The sequence below is a fragment of the Diceros bicornis genome, chromosome 23, assembly GCF_020826845.1.
Source record: "Diceros bicornis minor isolate mBicDic1 chromosome 23, mDicBic1.mat.cur, whole genome shotgun sequence".
In the NCBI taxonomy this organism is placed as follows: Eukaryota; Metazoa; Chordata; class Mammalia; order Perissodactyla; family Rhinocerotidae; genus Diceros; species Diceros bicornis.
The window spans coordinates 24,583,862-24,600,419 of NC_080762.1; the positions used below are offsets into that span (position 1 = coordinate 24,583,862).

The window sequence follows — 16,558 nt, forward strand, 5'->3', positions numbered from 1 at the left end:
TATTTTGCATTTGCTTCCTTTGCCCTTTTTTCAACAGGCAGTATTGAATGCCGATTAAGATTGGGCTTTGAGGTTGTATTATCCGGATTCATAATCCCAGCTATACCGATTATTAGCTGTGTGACTTGGGCAAATTAACTCTGTGTCTTAGTTTCCTCATGTGTAAAATGGGGATAATAGTAGTACTTACCTCATAGGGTTGTTGTGAGGGTTACATTACGTGTGAAGTGTTTGCAACAGTGTCTGGCAGGTAACAAGCACTGCTGTTACTATTAATCTTTTCACACTTGTGTATTTCTATAGGATAAATTTCTGTTAGGGTAGGAGTGTTTAAAAATAGATACCACCAAATTGCTGTCTTAAAAAGTTGTTCCTTTTGCACTAAAAACTGTATAATAACTCTTTGTAGTATCATATCAGTATTATGATTGTGTCCAAACTCTCTGTTTCAATGATCTGTTTCTGTATTCATCTGTATTCTTGAGACACCAAAAGTTTCATGTATAAAATTATCTGTATTTCTGACTTCTGATTATAAAAAATTTCAAACATACAGAAAAGTTTAAAAACTTAGTCCTGTGATCACCTATGCATCCAGTGTTTAGGTCAGGAGTTAGCGGATTTTTTTCTGTAAAGGGCCAGATATTTTCTGTATTTCTGTAAAGGGCCAGTAAATATTTTAGGCTTTGGAGGCCATGTGGTCTCTTGTCATAACTATTCAATTCTGTAGTTGTAGTGAGAAGGCAGCCACAGACAACCGGTGAATGAATGGGCATGGCAGTGTTCCAATAAAAGTTTTTTTTTTTTAATTTATTTTTTTTATTGTGAATTTTTTGTTGTACATTATTGTTGGTCAGTCACCATATAAGTGCCTCCCTCCACCCCTGGTGCCCCCGCCACCCTACTAGTCCCTGGTAACCACCACACAGTTCTATCTGTCCATATGTTGGTTTACCTTCCAGATATGAGTGAAATCATGCACTGTTTGTCTTTCTATTTCTGGCGTATTTCACTTAACATAATACCCTGAAGGTCCATCCACGTTGTTGCAAATGGGACGATTTTGTCTCTTTTTATGGCTGAGTAGTATTCCATGGTATATATATACCACATCATCTTTATCCAATCCTCAGTTGAGGGACACTTGGGTTGCTTCCATGTCTTGGCTATAGTGAACAATGCTGCAATGAACATAGGAGTGCATAAGCCTCTTTGGATTGTTGATTTGAGATTCGTTGGATAGATAGCCAGTAGTGGGATAGCTGGATCATAAGGTATTTCTACTTTTAATTTCTTGAGGAATCTCCATACTTTTCTATAGAGACTGCACCAGTTTGCATTCCCATCAGCAGTGGATTAGGGTTCCCATTTTTCCACAGCCTCTCCAGCATTTGTTATTTTTTGTCTTGGTGATTATAGCCATTCTAACGGGTGTAAGATGATATCTTAGTGTGGTTTTGATTTGCATTTCCCTGATGATTAGTGATGTTGAGCATCTTTTCATGTGCCTATTGGCCATCAGTATATCTTCTTTGGAGAAGTGTCTGTTCATTTCCTCTGCCCATTTTTTGATGGGGTTGTTTGTTTTTTTGTTGTTCACTTGTGTGGGTTCTTTATATATTATGGAGATTAATCCCTTCTCAGATATATGGTTTGCAAATATTTTTTCCCAGCTGGTGGGTTCCCTATTCATTTTGATCCTGGTTTCATTTGCCTTGTAGAAGCTCTTTAATCTGATGAAGTCTCACTTGTTTATTTTTTCTTTTGTTTCCCTTGTCTAAGTAGACATGGAATTTGAAAAGATCCCTTTATGGCTGGTGACGAATAGTGTACTACCTATATTTTCCTCCAGGAGTTTTATAGTTTCAGGTCTCATCTTCAGGTCTTCGATCTATTTTGAGTTAATTTTTGTGTATGGCGAAAGAAGATGGTCTACTTTCATTCTTTTGCAAGTGGCTGTCCAGTTCTCCCAGCGCCATTTATTGAAGAGACTTTCCTTTCTCCACTGTATGTCCTTAGCTCCTTTGTCAAAGATTAGCTGCCCATAGATGTGAGGTTTTGTTTCTGGACTTTCAGTTCTGTTCCATTGATCTGTGTGTCTGTTTTTGTACCAGTACCATGCTGTTTTAATTACTATCGCTTTGTAGTATGTTTTGAAGTCAGGGATTGTGATGCCTCCAGCTTTGTTCTTCTTTCTCAGGACTGCTTCAGCTATTCAGTCTTTTGTTGCCGCATATGAATGCTAGTATTCTTTGTTCTATTTCTGTGAAGAATGTCCTTGAGATTCTGATTGGGATTGCATTGAATCTGTAGATTGCTTTAGGTAGTATGGACATTTTAACTATGTTTATTCTTCCAATCCAAGTGCATGGAATATTTTTCCATTTCTGTATGTCATCATTGATTTCGCTCAATAATGTCTTATAGTTTTCATTGTTTCCTTGGTTAAATTTACTTCTAGATATTTTATTCTTTTTGTTGCAGTTGTAAATGGGATTGTCTTCTTGAGTTCTCTTTCTGTTAGTTCGTTGTTGGTGTATAGAAATGCAACTGATATCTGTAAGTTGATTTTGTACCCTGCAACTTGGCTGTAGTTGTTGATTGTTTCTAATAGTTTTCCAATGGATTCTTTAGGGTTTTCTATATATAAGATCATGTCGTCTGCAAACAGTGAGAGTTTCACTTCTTCGTTGCCTATTTGGATTCCTTTTATTCCTTTTTCTTGCCTAATTGCTCTGGCTAGAACCTCCAGTACTGTGTTGAATAAGAGTGGCAAGAGTGGGCACCCTTGTCTTGTTCCTGTTTTCAGAGGGATGGCTTTCAGCTTTTCCCCATTGAGTATGATGTTGGCTGTGGGTTTTTCATATATGGCCTTTATTATGTTGAGGTACTTTCCTTCTATACCCATTTTGTTGAAAGTTTTTATCATAAATGGATGTTGGATCTTGTCAAATGCCTTCTCTGCATCTATTGAGATGATCATGTGGTTTTTATTCCTCCTTTTGTCAATGTAGTGTATATTGATTTGCAGATGTTGAACCATCCCTGTGTCCCTGGTATAAATCCCACTTGATCATGGTGTATGATCTTTTTAATGTGTTGCTGTATTCGGTTTCCCAATATTTTGTTGAAGATTTTTGCATCTGTGTTCATCAGCGATATTGGCCTGTAGTTTTCCTTCTTTGTACTGTCATTGTCTGGCTTTGGTATCAGGGTGATGTTGGCCTTGTAGAATGTGTTAGGAAGTCTTCCATCTTCCTCTATTTTCTGGAATAGTTTGAGAAGGATAGGTATTAAATCTTTGAATATTTGGTACAGTTCTCCAGAGAAGCCATCTGGTCCTGGACGTTTATTTTTTGGGAGGTTTTTGATTACTGTTGCAATCTCTTTACTTGTGATTGGTCTATTCAGATTCTCTATTTCTTCTTGATTCAGTTTTGGGAGGTTGTTTGAGTTTAAGAATTTATCCATTTCTTCTAGATTGTCCAGTTTGTTGGCATACAGTTTTTCATAGTAGTCTCTTATAATCCTTTGTATTTCTGTGGTATCTGTTGTAATTGCTCCTCTTTCGTTTCTAATATTAGTGATTTGAGTTCAGTTCCCTCCATATGGAAATTTTTCCACAGGCTGTGAGAGCACTTGGAGAGCAATAGTTTTCCCGTGGAGAGCTGCCCCACCCCCCCATCTCTGAGAGCCGCATGGACCCGGTCCCAGGGTTGCTGTCATTTGGGAAGTAGAGGAGTTCTCCTTACCTCCTTCCACTTCCTCCGGGCGGTCTAGCACCTCCACCTTTAGACGTATGGCCGTGTGGGTCTCTCAGATGTCTTTTGAGTTGTGTGAAGGTCCTCTGCTGGTATATGAATGTCATTTTTGTTGTATCTTGGCAGAGGCAGAGTGTAAGGGGGAAAGCTCACTCCTCCATGATGCTGATGTCACTCCAGCATTAGCTTTTACATTTCATACAGTTCTTAGAATCTTTAAATGTTTATTCTAAGGAATTGGGATCAGAGTGGGGTGAGGAAGGCACTTGGGCAAGTTATTGGCAGAGGATCTTTGACTCTGAATTAAGGGCTGATTGGTTCTCTGAGTAGGATCTGCTTTCACCAGGTTCTGCTGTTTCTCATCACTGGGAACAGGTCTATAGAATTCACAGTGTGAAACTTCTGCTCTGTGTTATCTTCACAATAATTTAGTATTGGCATAGACTCTGAGTTCTGGGACATAGTGAAGGATCCTCAGTATCCAGGTAACTAAAAGATGATTGGTTGGTTAGTGGCTGGGGGTTATGGGACTAAGGCATCCATTCCTGGGTGAGAGAGACCTAGGTCACTAATGCCAACCTCTCTTGCTTTCAGATAGGATAAAACGTGAACTTTCATATAGATAAAGATTTCTGAATTTTAAAATATTCCCATAGAAGAAAATTTCACACTTCTTTTTTCGTTGTTCATCTTTGCAATGAAGAATCCTCCCTGTTGGGACATTTTTTATTCTATCTAACTGCAATGCCTTGTGCCACATTTTGGGGCCCTTCTCGTTTAGTTTTATGTTATATCCTTTCATGAACCTCTTATAAAGAGTTGCTTGGAATATACACACATTGTCACAGTAACACATTTCTTTTGAGGTTTGAGGAGATCTGGGTAAGGATTATTGAATCACAACAATCATAGTGTTAAATTAACTTCTTTCCCTACAGTTATTTTCTTGTTTAGACTCTATTATTATTACTATTTTTACTAGCCTTTTAATGGATGTATTTACTCATCTGGGGTATTATTCCAAATATTATGTGGTGAGAAATAGGCTTTCCTTAGGGTCACTGATTGGGATTGTTTAACAGATACATAGAATTTAGGAGAGACATTGTCCCTTGTGATGTTGTCTCCTACTTATACCGGAGGGAGTTAAAGAAGGTTGTAATGAGAAAGATATGTTCTCAAGTTTTGTTGCTGGGCTTTACTTATTTGTTAAAGCTTATTTCAGAAAGTTTGAATCTCGGTTCTATCAGTTGTGCTCTTTAAAGTCAGTTTTTTTTCTCGTCATTTAAAAAGTGGCTTCTTTGCACCAGCCAAAATGTTGTAAATAGTGAGGAAGCATATGGAAGCTTAGTTAACTGGTGAGTTATTTACTGATAGCTTTCTCTTGGCCCCTATATTTTATGTTTCTGTCTAAGAATTTAAGCGCTCACGTGTAATGGACCACAGTTGTTAGAGGCAGACATTTCTGAGCTCAGATCCTAGCTGTTTAACTTTCACAAACTCTACTTGTTAGCCTTTAAAATGAGGTTAAGAACTATCTCACGGAACTTTTATGAGGCTTAATTGAGATAATGTATGTAAAGAACCTGATACAGTGCTACATAGTGGATACTAAAAGACACCAGCTCCTTCTATCTTACCTAAAAACAAACTTGAGCTCGTAAAAAATGGAAAATTAAAGGACCGGCCCAGTGGCACAAGTGGTTAAGTACGCGTGCTCTGCTTCGGCGGCCCGGGGTTTGCAGGTTCGGATCCCGGGCGCACACTGTCGCACTGCTTGTCAAGCCATGCTGTGGCGGCATCCCATATAAAGTGGAGGAGGATGGGCATGGATGTTAGCCCAGGGCCAGTCTTCCTCAGCAAAAAGAGGAGGATTGGCATTGGATGTTAGCTCAGGGCTGATCTTCCTCACGCACACACACACACACACAAAAGGGAAAATTAAAATCTTTTTCTTAAAAGTTTCATTTTTCCTTTAAAAAAATATCTAAACGCTGTCTCCTCTGAGCTTTCTCATCTCATGGAGATAGGGATGGACATAGTATCTTAGGACTTTTTCAAAGAGCTCATTATTATGTATTTTATCTGCCTAGTACAATAAATGATCCTCAATAAATATTTGTTGTAGGGATGTCCCACAAAGAGAGAAAATGTTCTTTATCACCTTCTTCTCTTGAATACTTCAAAAGTTGTACTGAAAAAAAAAAAACAGATTTATTTATCCACTCAGAATACTTGGTTTGTTTTGGAAGAGAAATGATATTTTATAGTTAAGGAAATTAATTATTACCAACTAGCTTAAAATCCTGATGACTTCTGATATATTCCTTGATACTAGAATTTTTGTGATTTGAAATGAAGGCAACAGTGTGCTTTCTCAGTGTGTGTGAGAATATGAAAGTTTTGAAGTGCCTAAGAATGACTGTTTCTCTGAACTTCATGCTCCCAACATTTACTGAATTCTACTATGTGCTCTAGACCCTGTGCTAAGGGCTACGGAAAGCCAAAGAATTACTGATGGTCTCTATCCTCAGGAACTTAACAGCAGATAAGAAAACCAAAATTACATTATAATTGAAAAGTACTGTAGTACCTGCATAGAAAAGGTAAATATACAGGAAAAGTGTCTTTCATATTTGGATTCATATTTGGTGCATGAATGTGTTGTCTGTGCCTTTGTATATAGTGGGTGCAGCACGAAAGCTTTTTGGAGGAGCTGAGACTTGAATGATGGGTGGAGAAAGGTTCAGGAGAAGGGCATTCCAAGCAGCTTGTGCAAAAACAGGATAGTGTGAGAAGCCCACCAGTGGTTCTTTCCTTTTTTTCACAGTAAGAGAAAAATTTTAATATACCTTTCACAGTAAATGATACAACAATACATTCATGAATCTTTAGGATTTTGACAATTTGGATAACACAGTTAATAAAAATTGACGTAATGGCATAGACAGAACACCATATCCTGAATGCAGAATACATATTCTCACTCTCTTTTTTTTAAACATCCATCACTCTATATAGTTACAAATTTTTTTTTCTTGTGATAAGGACTTTTAAGATCTACACTTTCAGCAACTTTCAAATATGCACTACAGTATTATTAACTATAGTCACCATCCTACAAGTGGTTCTTTATGGCTGGAGCTTAAGGCTAAGGTAAGGCTGCAGAAATAAGCAGAGGCCAAAGAAATTATGAAAGGGCCTATGTGCCAAGATAAGGATTTTGACAATTATGATTTGCATGTTAGAACAGTCACTGATGACAGGATAAAGTTGGGTCTATTAGTTACATTTAGGTTTACCTAGAATACAAAGCAAGTGGTCTAAACAAGATAGAGGTGTATTTCTCACAGCGAAGTCCAGGCTTTGTATGATGACTCTAGGATCATCGAGGACCTAAGATCCTTCTGTCTGTTCTACTGTCCTTTGGCATAGTTTTTATCACCTTATGGTCTGAAATGACTGCTGGAGTGCCATCCATCAGGTCCAAGTTATAGACACCCAGTTGAGTCAGTCACCTTTAAGTTGCTTTCCTGGAAGTCCCATCCAGTGACTTCCACTTCTAGCTCCTCGACCAGTCCTAGCAGCAAGGAAGGCTGGAAAATGTACACTTTTACCTGGCTGCATGCTGCCCAGAATAAAACCAGGGTCTATTACTAAAGAAGAAAGGGAGAATGGGTATATGATAGGCAGCCAGTAGTGTCTCCCACAAAGAGGATTGAGAATATGGGTAGGGAGACCAATTTGGTACAACACCTAAGTAGTAATACGGGTAATCCCTTACAAAAGAGGTTTGGTTGTTAGTCTTGCAATCTGAGAATGTAACTCTGAGTTGAAAAGCTGTTCTGCTGGGAAACCTGGAGGATTTAAGCTATTATTTCGATACCATACTGTTTAAGTTCTTGGAGCAAAAATTATGCTTTAATTATTTTAACATTTGAGTTAAAAAAAAATCTTTTCAGTTAAACTTTTAGTAAAATATTTCAGTACTAAAGAGGATTAACATTGGTAACAATGGCATTGATAGGAATTACTTTTTTTAAAAAAGTATATAGTATGATTTTTTTCAACCATGTAACAATATACATTAAAAAGGGATTTACAGTGGTTTTTCAGGAAGATGAAATCTTAGATTTTGTTTTCTTCTTTGTACTTCCCTTTTTAGATTTTATACACTTAGTACATTTTACTTTTTAAAAAAGATTGTGATAAAATATGGATAACATAAAATTTACTATCTTAATCATTTTTAAGTGTACAGTTCAATGGCATTAAGTACATTCATATTTTTGTGCTATCATCACCACTATGTATCCACAGAACTCTTTGCATCTTGCAAAACTGAAACCCTGTGCCTAGTAAGGAATAACTCCTAATTTCTCCCCTTCCCCCAGCCTCTGGCAACTACCATCCTATTTTCTATCTCTATGAATTTGACTACTCTAGGTACTTCATATAAGTAGGATCATACAGTATTTGTCCTTTTGTGACTGCCTTATTTCATCTAACATAATATCCTCAAGGTTAATCCATGTTGTAGCACCTGGCAGAATTTCCTTCTTTTTAAGGCTGAATAATAATCCACTGTGTGTATGTCCGATATTTTGTTTATCCATTTATCTAGTCGATAAGACTTGAGTGACTTGCACCTTTTGGCTATTCCGAATAATGCTGCTGTGAACATGAGTGTACAGATCTCTCTTTGAGAATCCTCGCTTTCAATTCTTTTGGCTATATACCCCAAAGTGGAATTGCTGGATAATATGATAATTCTATTTTTAATTTTTTGAGGAACTGCCATACTGTTTTCTATGTTTCTATGTTTACATTCTCACCAACAGTACACAGGGGTTCCAATTTCTCCATATCCTCACGACACTTGTTATTTTCTTTCTTTTTTAGAAAAATTTTGATAGTAGCCATCCTAATGGATGTATGGTAGTATTTCATTGTGTTTGATTTTTTTCAGTTTATACAATGTTTAAGAGTGAATTATGTAATCACATGGCAGCAAGTTTTAAAAAATGGAAACAAAATCAATGTTGCTACTCTAATACCAGTATTATTTGAATGTTATTTAGGTATATGTTCTTTAGTCCTTTTTAGGCATTTTCTTGTTTTTAAAAATTTCTGTTTTTCCTTTTGGTTTTATATTGTAAACATTTCCCATTTTTATACATATTTTGTACAACAAGTATTTGAACTTTAATTTTCCAAGAAAATGTTGCAAATGCTGAAGAATATATATAGCATGATTGAATACTTAAGAACATTCATAATTGTTTGGCTTCTTACATAGAGATAAGTGCCTGGTTTGTGTGATTTTAATTCCGTAGACTGGATGATATAGTGACTCAGAGTGTGGCTCTAGAAGTAGACGGTCTGGGTTTGAGGTACAGATCTGCCACTTCTGGCTATGTGTGTTTGGGCAAGTTTCTTAAGTTCCCTGTGTCTCAGTTTCTTCATCTGTAGAGTGAGGATAATAATAGTACCCAGCTCAGAGTTGTGAAGATCAAATTAGTTAATACCTATGGCTCTTAGAACTGTGCCTGGCACATCCTACATCCTATTCAAGCCTTTGCTGCCAATACTATTTTCTTGGGTGGGATCTTATTTCTTTGGTTTTTAGAAATATATGCAATATGCAAGTAGTTACTGTGTCTCAGATCCTTAGATGTCACAAGCACTGCCTTACAGGAGGGTGCAGTCTATAAGATTGTTTTGGAAATTAAGAGAAGATATATCTGAGGCAGATAGTGCTGGGCAAATTGCTAAATTAGTAATATGATACAACTGTCTCTTAGGGACTGTGATCTTCTGGCTGCCGTTTAGCCCTGACAACTACTCTAGGCTCTTTTGACCGGCTCAGCCTTTTTGCTTTGCTTTTTTTAGGCTTCCTGCCCTACACAGCTCCCCAAATTCCTTTGCTTGCCACTCTATATTCCCTGTATTTCTTACTTAACAACTTTTACTAAGTTGTTAATTTAAGTCAAATGCACTGATTTAAATTTTTGCACATCTAACATTCTGTGATTTTTAATACCTTATTTCATTTGATATTCAGTATAAATCTGCGGGATGGTGAAGGAGTCCTCATTGAACAAGTCTGGTTGTAATGAGAGATTAAGTGACCTGCCTGATGTCACAAAGCAATTAAGTGATTTAGCCGGAACTTGAACTCAGGCCACCTGACTGCAGGGCCAATGTTTTGTAATACTATGTTTCTTTCTTGGCAGATCACCATGTTTTAAGACAATGCTTTGTTGCTTCTTTCCTAATTATTTGATGATATTTTTAAGGATTTCTAAATATTACATAAAGATAATGTGCCCCTATGTTTTAAATTTAATAGCTAGTAAAATTTATCTGATTCCTTTTCTCGTGTACCAGTTGCGTTTTGTAGTCTTGGATCCCTATCATCAGAAGAGAATGAAATGAAATCTGAGATCTGAATACTTTATCTGATTAAATCCTAAATTTTTTACATGAATATTTTCTGAAAAACTTTTCATGTTCCATGCTTGTATTTATTTTAAAATATTGGAACAAGGTAGATTCCCCCCTTACTGCCTAGCATATGTAGTACCTTGCTCATTTCAACATTACTGTCAGACTTATTTCAACATTACTGTCAGACTTAAATTAAATCTTGGTATCAGAATATCTTTACTTTTCTACTTTTCCTTTTCCCCCGCTGCCTTTGTGCTCTTCCAGGTCTGTTTCTAATTGTTTTTCTCCTATATCCCTAACAATCGCTGGTCCTAAGAAAGCATGTACCTTGAGCTATAGGGTCTATCACACTCCATTTTGTGAAGTATATTTTTCTACTTAATTTCTTTTATATTCCTTATATAGGTATTGGTTCTCGCACATAATTTTAAAAATGAAATTGTTACTTTCAGCGTATATGAATTCATACTTTGTTGCTCTTTTAGTATTCACGACAGTGTAAATCACTTCTATGGGTGAGAATATAAATTAGTTAAGTCTCAACTTTTGCTTTTTTCATATAATTAGCTGCATAATATACAATGAACTCTGAATGTATCAATATATCGTTGATTTGCTCATTGTCAAATCTAGAATCTAATTTCCTTGGCAGATATGTAGACTTGTGATAGGCATTTGGCATTTAATGTTTTGGGCAGTGTAACTTTAAATCTACATAAACTTCTCTGCCTTTTGCCTCTGCTGTGTTCATAGATTCCAGGAGGGCTTCGTGTATGGATCTCAAGCGTTGGAGGTAGCAGACTTTTCAGCAGAAGGTAAAGCAGAGTGTTGCCTTCTGGTGTCATTGTGTGTGTGTGCTGGGGTGGGTATGTGACAGGTGAGAGTTTTTGACAGATGTCATCATAAAATAATTTTTAATGATGCATTAAATATTTCATAAGATTTAAAACAAAGTTAATACATGTATAATTTTATTCAGTATTAATAAAATCCATAAAAAAATAGAAAACTTTGGTTAGAACTAAAGACTCTAAATTTCACTCTCTCTGCTAACTAAAGAGTAAGAATGATTAAGAAAAGAGAGCATTAGTGTAATGTGTAGTATATGCTATCTAACTTTCTCAGACCTAGCTTCACTATGATTTCTTCCTGGGAAGTTGTCCAAGTCATTATTCATATGTTGTATTCTTCCCTGCTGCTCCTTTTACTGAAAGATTGCTTCACAATAAATGGAGAGGCGGCCTAGTCCATGACTCATGACTGGAGGATAGACATTCTTGCTATAGCTCCCATGTGCCAAAAATGTTAGCTTCCAATATGCTAATTACCTCTCTCTTCAGAACTTGTTAATATGCTCTTCTCTCAAGTTAGTTCTTGTTTCAGTAGAGAAACAAACACATCCCACATACTTGTAAAATATGTTTTTATAGAAACCTTCTTAATGAGTTACTTTTTAAGAAAATAATGTAATATACCCTTTCCTGGGTGATGCTTCTTGATTTTTTTAAAAAATAGAAATATTTTGCCATTTATATGCCAGATACTATAGATAGTACTTTCTGTCAATTTATGAAACCATTTATGAACTTTCTTCAGATGATACTTGAATAGAAGGTTGGTTTTTTTTTTTTTTTAAAGATCTATTGCAGCTAACAATGTTGTACTCTTAGACATAAAGTTAATAACGTGGCTAGTTTTTAGAAAGATTCTGAATGGGAGTTAGAGGAATGGTTTTCTTATGTCTTCTGGAAATCATATTGTTTTGATATTAAGTGAGTGGCTGCACATTATACTTTATATTCAGGATGTACACCTTATATGAAGTTAGGGTAGTACATACTTATTAAATTTCTACTCTGTGCCCAGCACAGAATCACTCCATTTTACAATCAACCTAGTTTCACTATTTCTTTCACTTTTCCTCCTATTCAGAGAAGCTGCATTTCTTTTTTTGAGGGGGCATGGGGGGCGGGAGGGTAAGGAAGATTGGCTATGAGCCAATATCTGTTGCCAATCTTCTTATTTTTGCATGAGGGAGAACTGTGCCCATCTTCCTCTCTTTTGTATGTGGGATGCCGCCATAGCATGGCTCCATGAGTGGTGCATAGGTCCATGCCCAGAATCCGAACCGGTGAACCCTGGGCCGCCAAAGCAGAGTGCAGGAACTTAACCACTATGCCACCGGGCCACCCCCAGAAGCTGCATTTCTTATCTAGAGGAGATAGATGAGTTTCGGGCTATTTCTTTAGATTAGCTACAATGTCACCTCTTAAGCCCTTTCTCTTCTCTTTTACTCTTTTCAGTGGCCATTTAGATATTTTCTATTCACCAATAATAGATTAGAAGTGATTTCTTTTTTTTTTTTTTTAAAGATTTTATTTATTTATTTTTTCTCCCCAAAGCCCCAGCAGATAGTTGTATGTCATAGTTGCACGTCCTTCTAGTTGCTGTATGTGGGACGCGGCCTCAGCATGGCTGGAGAAGCGGTGCGTCAGTGCGCGCCTGGGATCCGAACCCAGGCCGCCAGTAGCGCAGCGCACACACTTAACCGCTAAGCCACGGGGCCGGCCCTAGAAGTGATTTCTTGAAGGCTTTTTCATACTTCATTTTCAGGTTAGTTGGCTATTTTCACCACTAATGAATTATGCAGTGTTATATTTGTTTAGCTCATCTGACTGTGGTGTATTTTGTTATGAATTGAGAATCTCAATAGATTATCCTAATCACTAGTATAAAAGATGTAAAGTACTGCTCATATCAAGGCATAAGAAGACTCCTCCCCAGGTCCTCACCACCCAGCTTCTGTGAGAAAAATGGGATGAAATGGATGGTTGGTTATAAAGGTATTTTTTCAAAAATAATTGCCTTTATTTTTTAGAGCAGTTTTAGGTTTACAGAGAAATTGAGTGGAAAGTGAAGAGAGTTCCCATACACTCCGTTACCACTTCTGCTACCCCATCTCCCTATGATTAACATCTTACTTTAATGTGATACATTTGCTACAATTGGTGAGCCAATATTCTTACATTATTATTAACTAAAATCCATAGTTTACCTTAAGATTCACTCTTTGTGTCATATATTCCGTAGGTTTGACAAATGTACAATGACATGTATCTACCATTACAATATCATACAGAATAATTTTATTGCCCTAAACATACCCTGTGCTCCACCCATTCATCCCTGGCTCGGTACCTCTGAGCCCCTGGTAACCACTGATCTTTTTCTGTCTCTATGGTTTTACCTTTTCCAAAATGTCATAGTTGTAATCATACAGTATGTAGCCTTTTTAGATTAACTTCTTTCACCTAGTCATAAGCATTTAAGGTTCCTCTGTGCCTTTTCATAGCTTGATAGCTCATTTCTTTTTAACACTGAATAACATTCCATTGTCTGGATGTACTACAGTTTATTTATCCATTTAGCTACTGAAGAATATATTGGTTGCTTCCAAGTTTTGGCAATTATGAATAAAGCTCCTATAAACATTCATGTGCAGATTTTTTTGTGGACATGTTTTCAATTCATTTGGGTAAATACCAAGGAGTGCAATTGCTGGATTGTATTAGGTAAGAGTATTTTTAGTTTTGTAAGAAACTGCCAAACTGTCTTCCAAAGTGACTATACCCTTTTGCATTTCCACCAGCAATGAATGAGCTTTCCTATTGCTCCACATCCTTGTCAGCATTTGGTGTTGTCACTGTTCTGGACTTTAGCCATTCCAATAGGTGTGTAGTGGTGTCTCATTGTTTTACTTTGCAACCCTCTAATGACATATGATGTTGAGCATCTTTTCATATGCTTATTTGTCATCTGCCTATCTTCTTTGGTGAGATGTCTGTTGAAATCTTTTGCCCGTTTTTTAATTGGGTCATTTGTTCTCTTATTATTGAGTTTTAACAATATTAAATTGTATATTTTGAGTACCAGTCCTTTAACAGATATATTTTTTGCACGTATTGTCTCCTAATCTGTGTCTTGTCTTTTAATCTCTTAAAAATGTCTCTTGCAGAGCAGAAGTTTTTAATTTTAGTCAAGTCCAACTTACGATTTTTTTTTTGAAATGGATTGTGTGGATTGTGTTTTAATATCGTATCTAAAAGTCATCTCCAAACCCCAAGGTCATCTAGATTTTCTGCTATGTTATCTTCTGGGAGTTTTATAGTTTTGTGTTTTACATTTAGATCTGTGTTCCATTTTGAGTTAATTTTTGTGAAGGGTGTAAGGTCTGTGTCTAGATTAATTTTATTGCATGCGGATGTCCATTTGTTCTAGCACCATTTGTTGAAAGACTATTTTTTCTCCAATGCTGTTCTTTTGCTCCTTTGTCAAAGAGTAGTAGACTATATTTATGTGGATCTATTTCTGGGCTCTCTATTCTGTTCCATTGATCCATTTGCCTTTTCTTTCACCAATACTACCCTGTCTTGATTGCTGCAGTTTTATAGTAAGTCTTGAAGTAGGGTAATGTCAGTTTTCTGCCTTTTTCTTCTTCAATATTGTGTTGGCTGTTCTGGATCTTTTGCTTTTCCATATCAACTTGAGAGGCATTTTGTCAATGTCCACAAAAAAACTAGCTGGGATTTTGATTGAGATTGTGTTGAATCTGTAGCTCAAATTGGGAAAAACTGACATCTTGACAATACTGGGTCCTCTTAGCCACATACATGCAATCTCTCTTCCTTTATTTAGATCTTTTTTGATTTCTTTCTTCAGTTGTGTAGTTTTCCTTGTATAGATCGTATACATGTTTTATTAGATTTATACCTAAGTATTTCTTTTTTTTTTTTGGTGCTAATGTAAATCTTATTGTGTTTTTAATTTCCTATTCCAGCTTTTCATTGCTGGTATATAAGAAAGCAATTGACTTTTGTATATTAACCTTGTATCCTGCAACCTTACTATAATCGTTTATTTGTTCCAGGAGTTTTTTTGTTGATTCTTTGGGATTTTCTTCAAAGACAGTCATATCCTCTGTGAACAAACACAGTTTTATTTCTTTCTTCTCAGTCTGTCTACTTTTTCTTTTTTTTTTATTATGTTAGCTAGGACTTCCTGTATGATATTGAATAGGATTGGTGAAAGCAGACGTCCTTGCCTTTGTTCCTCATCTTAGGGGGGAAACCATCTAGTTTGTCTTCATGAAGTATGATAATCTCAATAGATTATCCTAATCAGTAGTATAAAAGATGTAAAGTACTGCTCATATCTGGTCGTAGGAGGACTCTTTCCTCCTCCTCTCAGTCACCTAAATTTCTACAAGAAAGATAGGATTAAATTGATGATTATAAAAATATTTTAAATGGTGAGATTTTGGCAGTTTTTCATATAATACCTTATATTTAGTAACTGTGCATATTACTTAGTTCCTCTACTCTCTTGTGAACTTCTGTAGGGCAAAGATTATACCTCAGTATGTTGTTGCAACCCTTGTGGTGTCCAGTATGCACTGCAGTAGACATAGCTATTTGTTGAATGAAAAACTTAATTCTAGACTCTTACTGTAAACCTCTATCTTATAAGAAAAGGCAGATAACCGATAACATCAGTCCTCTAATCAATTAATTAATCTATCAAATATTTGATTGTTAGTTGCAAGGTATTATGGTGGCTACAAAGACACAGATGATAATGATACCTCCTCTCAAGAAACTTATTATCCATGTAGGAAATGTTTGTTTGTGTGTGTGAGGAAGATTAGCCCTGAGCTAACATCCATGCCAAGCCTCCTCTTTTCGCTGAAGAAGACTGGTCCTGAGCTAACATCTGTGCCCATCTTCCTCTACTTTATGTGAGACTCCGCCACAGCATAGCCTGACAAGCGGTGCATCGGTGTGCGCCGGGGATCTGAACCTGGGGCCACCAGCACCAGAGTGCGTGCACCTAACTGCTATGCCACGGGGCCAGCCCCCATGTAGGAAATGTTAATTTCAAATCTCATGTTCCATTTTTGCTGATATGTAATTGCCAAAAACTCTTATTCTTGTGTCCTTTCCTAAGCATTCTAATTGAAATGTCTATTCATGAAATTCTTTCATATTCTTTTAAGAAAAGTTTACAGTGTTGACGCAGAAACTAGTATTTCTTGAGCCTGTCGATGCAAATAATCCATAATCAATCTATAAATCAAAATGGGGGTGAGTTTATTATATGAGCCAGTTTTGATGGCTATAGCCTGGGAGAAATGACCTTCACCAAAGAAGGAAGCGCTCCAAAGAAGCGGGGTGTAGAGTGGTTATATACCATCTTGGAACAAGGAACGTACATCATATATGACAGGAATATCCCTTTTACTGCAGTCATGAGATGCTTTGCTAGCACAGCAGGTCAGTGGTCACAAGCAC

General features: G+C 36.7%; 1 protein-coding gene across 2 annotated transcripts in view; it reads left to right on the forward strand.

The window, feature by feature from the left end:
• CDK19 (cyclin dependent kinase 19) overlaps positions 1–16,558 on the forward strand; it is a 158,051-nt gene that overhangs the window by 21,620 nt on the left and 119,873 nt on the right. Inside the window, exon 2 of one of the 2 annotated variants that reach the window (XM_058566460.1) lies at positions 10,965–11,026. The exons of the other annotated variant lie outside the window; for it this stretch is intronic. The gene's annotated coding sequence lies outside the window, so the exon portion shown is untranslated. The remainder of the gene's footprint in view (positions 1–10,964; positions 11,027–16,558) is intronic. 2 annotated transcript variants of the gene reach the window in all.